Below are 7418 nucleotides of genomic sequence, written 5' to 3' on the forward strand. Positions count from 1 at the left end.
CCCAATGCTCCTCCACAGGCGCTGGCGAGAGGCAACTGCGTTCGGCAGGCCAAAAGGCGTGCAAACGTAGCTGTGAGGTGGTCCCTCACAACGCCCCACGCGCAAAGGCCACAGGCGCTCTTGAGATGTGTCTCGGTTGAGCCCTGGTACGTCGATGCAGACGCGCAGCCCACCATCCTCGCCTGGATGGGGAGCTACGGCGGGTAAGCAGCGGCTGCCACTGATGACTCTTGACTCCTACAGCTCCTGAATGCTTCTCGCGATGAACTCCCGAGGCTTGGCCCTCCTTGCCTTGTTCCCTCCTGAGGGAAACATGCTTTGAAGCACGCCTCCAAGTGGTGCCCGAGTGCCTCCCTCATGACCTTGGCAAAGTCGGTGGCCCTCCAAGAGAGAGCCCCCGAGCCTTGCCTGAGGAGGGTGCCGGGCGCGCCTTCCTATGCGACAGAAGGAGGCGCCCCTTGAACGGGCGCGGATCCTGACACAACACCACTGGAGGGGCCTGCCTCCGAGGGTTCGGACCGGGTGATGCCTTCTTCTTCTTAGGGACTGCCTCGGGAAGTCTTCCACTCCTGTGATCTGGGTCTTCGATTACTGCAGCCTGAAAAGCACGCTCAAGAGAACACACCGCATCCCTCTCCTCACAAGGCACCGTGATGACTCCACCGCTTCCTGGCATCTTGAGGACATTGTAGCCGTGATGAGTCACTGCCATGAACTTGGCCAGAGCCGGGTACCCGAGGATGGAATTGTATGACAGGAGAATGTGGGCAACATCGAAGTCAATGAGCTCGGTGCGGTAGTTGTTGCGCTGCCCAAAGGTGACAGGAAGGCAAACTTGCCCTATTGGAACGGTGGAACCATCAGTGACTCCTGAGAAAGGCTTGGTTGGATGAAGCTGATCGGATGGCACTTGGAGATTGTTGAATGTCTCAACGGACAGGACATTGAGTCCCGCTCCGCCATCGATGAGGGTCTTGGTGACTTGCACACTGCTGATGACTGCGGAGCAAAGCATCGGGAGGACTTTGGCTGTGGCTGCACACTTGAGCTGATCCGCTGAGCTGAACGTGATAGCGCACGCTGACCACCTGAGAGGGCGTGTGGCCTCAAGCTTGGGGAGGACTGCATTCACCTCACGAGCAAACTGTTTGAAGATGCGCTGAGAGGCTGGGGCCTGAGCGCCGCCCAGGATGCAAGCGATTGCGCGCGGCTCCTGGAAGCCCCCAGCCCCTTCATCCTGATGATGGTCTTCATTCCTCCTTGGTGGTGGTGGCAGAGGAGGGAGGCCTGCGTTGCCTTGAGGGCGATCCTCACGAGGCTGATCCATCCAGCCTCCCTCGCGAGGCTGGTCCTGCCAGCGGTCCTTGCGAGGTCGGTCACGCCACTCTTGGCGAGGGCCACGGTCTTCCTATCGTCCTCCACCTCTTCCTCCTCCTCAGCCATAGCCCCGGTCATTGCACTCGGGACGTCGGCCGATACGCCCATCTCGCACGGCCTTGAGCTCTTGGCATTCATTGGTGTTGTGGGTGTGGAGGTCGTGGTACACGCAGTACCGGCTGCCCTTGGATGACTCAGGCTGATCCATGCCTCGCTTGGTGTCTGGCTCTGCTGCAAGCCCAGCAGCCCCCTTGCGCTTCACGTCCTTGACCTTGGGCTTCTTCTCTTCTGGATCGGCAGCCGGAAGCTCGAGGAGGAAGAGGCGCCCTTCCTCAGCTCTAGCGCACTTGGTCGCCAAGTTGAACAGCTGCAGGGACGTGCACAAGTCTTCATGGATTGCTAGCTCCTCCTTCATCTTGATGTCACGCACGCCGTCAGAGAAGGCTGAGATGATGGCTTCCTCAGTCACCCTGGGGATCTTGAGGCGAGCGTTGTTAAAATGTTGGATGTACTTCTGCAGGGTCTCTCCTAGCTGTTGCTTGATGCGGCGAAGGTCGCTCATGGTCGGGGGCCAGTCGTGAGTGCCTTGGAAGTTGGCGATGAAGCGGGTGCGCATCTCGTCCCAAGAGAAAATCGTTCCAGGAGCCAGGTTCAGGAGCCAGGTGCGGGCGCCGTCCTTGAGCGCCATGGGAATCCAGTTTCCCATGACCTTCTCGTCCCCGTTGGCGGCTTCGATACCCAGCTCGTAGAGCCGGAGGAACTCCGCAGGGTAAGCCGTGCCGTCGTAGCGTGGAGGTAGGTCGGGCTTGAACTTGCCGGGCCAAGCTATGCTGCGCAGCTCGGCGGTGAAGGCACGGCAGCCCGCAGTGGCCACTGGAGGCCTTTGGTGACGAAGGGCTTGGTCTTGGAGGTCTCCGCGTGCTGCCGCCAGGAGCAGCGCGGGGTCTTGGCACGCTGGAGCAGGAGCGCGGTCATGACGTGTCGGTGCAGGGAGCATGCGGGCAGCTTCTTGTGGACGAGGGATCTCTTGGCAGCTCCTTTCTTGTCGCATTGGCACCGGACGCGGTGGGTCTCGTCCCGGAGCCGCGCACCATGGAGCTAGGGCGCCTTCTTGGGGAGGAGGTGGTGGAGGCACCTCCTGATCCACGCCTCCTACACAGGATGGAGGGTGAGGCAGCGAGAGAGAGGGCAAGGAGAGCCCCCTGCAGCGCTGACGAGTTCGGCGATGCGGGCGAGCCAGTCTTCGTAGAGGTCGTCGACGGGACGATAGTGCAAGAGCTCTCGCGCCAGGAGCAGCTCGGCGTGCGCTTCCGCGGGGGCACGACGGGCGTGGGACGACGAACCGGCTGGAGTCAGCGACGGGGTGGCGGTGCGGCCCTCTCGCCGCACCAAAGGATGCAAGGATGAGGCATGCTGCTCGTTCCCCGCCGGGCCGGTGGCGGCGTTGGCGTTGGCGGTAGGCGACGGGGAACGACGGGGGTGTCCGCAGACGGGCGCCGTCTGGGCAATGTGGGTGGCGAGAGCAGCCCAGCGCTCGGTGCAGGCTCGACGAGCGTCAGACATTGATGCGACGGATGATGAAACGCAAGATGGCGGAAGGCGTGATTCCGGCACACACCTACCTGCCACGCCAAATGTCGGATTTCGGGTTCCGGCCGACCCTTGAGGTTCGAACTCTAGGGTGCGCACGGAGATCACTCCCCCTACCGGCTCACGTCTCGTCGCCTCGCAAGAGATCTAGACTACACGAAGAACAACACAAGGGATGCAAGGTTTATACTGGTTCAGGTCACCATGTCGGTGTAATAACCTACTCCAGTGTGTGGTGTGTGGATTGCCTCAGGGGCTGATGATGAACAATACAAAGGAAGAACAGCCTCGCGAGGGAATGTTCTTGAGCTGGTGCGATGAACTGCTTGGGTGAGTTCAGTCGCCTCTTTCTCCTTTGACCTAGGTTTTCGTGTCCCTACTCTGTGGTGGCTAGCCTTATTTATAGAGGAAGGCCCTGGGCCTCTTCCCCAATAACGAGCGGGAAGGGGAGGGAGTCCTGGATTAGGGGGTATCTAAAGGAAATATGCCCTAGAGGCAATAATAAAGTTATTATTTATTTCCTTATTTCATGATAAATGTTTATTATTCATGCTAGAATTGTATTAACCGGAAACATAATACATGTGTGATTACATAGACAAACATAGTGTCACTAGTATGCCTCTACTTGACTAGCTCATTAATCATAGATGGTTATGTTTCCTAACCATAGACATGTGTTGTCATTTGATTAATGGGATCACGTCATTAGAAGAATGATGTGATTGACTTGACCCATTCCGTTAGCTTAGCACTTGATCGTTTAGTATGTTGCTATTGCTTTCTTCATGACTTATACATGTTCCTGTAACTATGAGATTATGCAACTCCCACTTACCGGAGGAACACTTTGGGTGCTACCAAATGTCACAGTGTAACTGGGTGATTATAAAGGAGTACTACAGGTGTCTCCAAAGGTACATGTTTGGTTGACGTATGTTGTTATGCGGTTTGACCGATAAAGATCTTCGTAGAATATGTAGGAGCCGATATGAGCATCCAGGTTCCGCTATTGGTTATTGACCGAGAATAGTTCAAGGTCATGTCTATATAGTTCTTGAACCTGTAGGGTCCGCACGCTTAAGGTTTCGATGACAGTTTTATTATGAGTTTATGAGTTTTGATGTACCAAAGGAGTTCGGAGTCCCGGATGAGATCGGGGACATGACGAGGAGTCTCGAAATGGTCGAGACATAAAGATTGATATATTTGACGACTATATTCGGAGTTCGAAAAGGTTCTGAGTGATTCGGGTATTTTTTGGAGTACTGGGGAGTTACGGGAATACGGGGAAGAGTATTGGGCCTTAATGGGCCTTAGTGGGAAGGAGCGAGGAGGTGGCGCGCGCCCCTCCCAAGCCCAGTCCGAATTGGACAAAGGGTTTGGGGCGCGGCCCCCCTCTCCCTTCCTTCTCCACTTCCCTCCTTTCCCACCTTCTCCTAGTTGGACTAGGAAAGGAGTCCTACTCCCGGTGGGAGTAGGACTCCCCTTGACGCGCCCTCCTCCTAGGGCCGGCCTCCTCCTCCCTTGCTCCTTTATATACGGGGGCAGGGGGGCACCCCATGACACACAAGTTGATCTACGGATCGTTCCTTAGCCGTGTGCGGTGCCCCCCTCCACCATATTCCACCTCAGTCATATCGTCGCGGAGTTTAGGCGAAGCCCTGCGCCGGTAGAGCATCATCATCGTCACCATGCCGTCGTGCTGACGGAAATCATCCCCGACACTTTGCTGGATCGGAGTCCGGGGATCGTCATCGAGTTGAACGTGTGCTGAACTCGGAGGTGCCGTACGTTCGGTACTTGGATCGGTCGGATCGTGAAGACGTACGACTACATCAACCACGTTGTCATAACGCTTCCCCTTACGGTCTACGAGGGTACGTGGACAACACTCTCCCCTCTCGTTGCTATGCCATCACCATGATCTTGCGTGTGCATAGGAATTTTTTTGAAATTACTACGTTCCCCAACAGTGGTATCCGAGCCAGGTTTTATGCGTTGATGTTATATGCAGGAGTAGAACACAAGTGAGTTGTGGTCGATACAAGTCATACTGCTTACCAGCATGTCATACTTTGGTTTGGCGGTATTGTTGGATGAAGCGGCCCGGACCGACATTACGCGTACGCTTACGCGAGACTAGTTTTACCGCCGTGCTTTGCACACAGGTGACTAGCGGGTGTCTGTTTCTCCAACTTTAGTTTAACTGAGTGTGGCTACGCACGGTCCTTGCGAAGGTTAAAACAACACTAACTTGACGAACTATCGTTGTGGTTTTGATGCGTAGGTAAGAACGGTTCTTGCTCAGCCCGTAGCAGCCACGTAAAATTTGCAACAACAAAGTAGAGGACGTCTAACTTGTTTTTGCAGGGCATGTTGTGGTGTGATATGGTCAAGACGTGATGCTATATTTTATTGTATGAGATGATCATGTTTTGTAACCGAAGTTATCGGCAACTGGCAGGAGCCATATGGTTGTCGCTTTATTGTATGAAATGCAAACGCCCTGTATTTGCTTTACTTTATCACTAAGCGGTAGTGATAGTCGTAGAAGCAATAGATGGCGTAATGACAACGATGCTACGATGGAGATCAAGGTGTCGCGTCGGTGACGATGGTGATCACGACAGTGCTTCGGAGATGAAGATCACAAGCACAAGATGATGATGGCCATATCATATCACTTATATTGATTGCATGTGATGTTTATCCTTTATGCATCTTATCTTGCTTTGATTGATGGTAGCATTTTAAGATGATCTCTCACTAAATTATCAAGAAGTGTTCTCCCTGAGTATGCACCGTTGCGAAAGTTCTTCGTGCTGAGACACCACATGATGATCGGGTGTGATAGGATCTACGTTCAAATACAACGGGTGCAAAACAGTTGCACACGCGGAATACTCAGGTTAAACTTGACGAGCCTAGCATATAACAGATATGGCCTCGAAACACGGAGACCGAAAGGTCGAGCGTGAATCATATAGTTGATATGATCAACATATTGATGTTCACCGTTGAAACTACTCCATCTCACATGACGATCAGACATGGTGTAGTTGATATGGATCACGTAATCACTTAGAGGATTAGAGGGATGTCTATCTAAGTGGGAGTTCTTAAGTAATATGATTAATTGAACTTAAATTTATCATGAACTTAGTCCTGGTAGTATTTTGCAAATTATGTTGTAGATCAATAGCTTGCGTTGTTGCTTTCATATGTTTATTTTGATATGTTCCTAGAGAAAATTGTGTTGAAAGATGTTAGTAGCAATGATGCGGATTGGATCCGTGATCTGAGGTTTATCCTCATTGCTGCATAGAAGAATTATGTCATTAATGCACCGCTAGGTGACAGACCTATTGCAGGAGCAGATGCAGACGTTATGAACGTTTGGCTAGCTCAATATGATGACTACTTGATAGTTTAGTGCACCATGCTTAACGGCTTAGAATCGGGACTTCAAAGATGTTTTGAACGTCATGGACCATATGAGATGTTCCAGGAATTGAAGTTAATATTTCAAGAAAATACCCGAGTTGAGAGATATGAAGTCTCCAACAAGTTCTATAGCTAAAAGATGGAGGAGAATCGCTCAACTAGTGAGCATGTGCTCAGATTGTCTGGGTACTTCAATCGCTTGAATCAAGTGGGAGTTAATCTTCCAGATAAGATAGTGATTGACAGAATTCTCTAGTCACCATCACTAAGTTACTAGAACTTCGTGATGAACTATAGTATGCAAGGGATGACGAAAACGATTCCCGAGCTCTTCGTGATGTTGAAATCGACGAAGGTAGAAATCAAGAAAGAGCATCAAGTGTTGATGATTGACAAGACCACTAGTTTCAAGAAAAGGGCAAAGGGAAAGAAAGGGAAACTTCAAGTAGAATGGCAAACAAGTTGTCACTCCCGTGAAGAAGACCAAAGCTGGACCAAAGCCTGAAACTGAGTGCTTACACTGCAAAGGAAATGGTCACTGGAAGCGGAAATGCCCTGAATATTTGGTGGATAAGAAGGATGGCAAAGTGAACAAGGGTATATTTGATATACAGGTTATTGATGTGTGCCTTACTAGTGTTTATAGTAGCCCCTGAGTATTTGATACTTGTTCGGTTGCTAAGATTAGTAAATCAAAACAGGAGTTACAGAATAAACTGAGACTAGTTGAAGGGGAAGTGACGATGAGTGTTGGAAGTAGTTCCAAGATTGATATTATCATCATCGCACACTCCCTATACTTTTGGGATTAGTGTTAAACCTAAATAAATGTTATTTTGGCATTTGCGTTGAGCATGAATATGATTTGATCATGTTTATTGCGATACGGTTATTCATTTAAAATCAGAGAATAATTGTTGTTCTGTTTACATGAATAAAACCTTCAATGGTCATACACCCAATGAAAATAGTTTGTTGGATCTCGATCGTAGTGATACACATAT

The sequence above is a fragment of the Triticum aestivum genome, chromosome 5B (genome assembly GCF_018294505.1).
Source record: "Triticum aestivum cultivar Chinese Spring chromosome 5B, IWGSC CS RefSeq v2.1, whole genome shotgun sequence".
NCBI lineage: Eukaryota > Viridiplantae > Streptophyta > Magnoliopsida > Poales > Poaceae > Triticum > Triticum aestivum.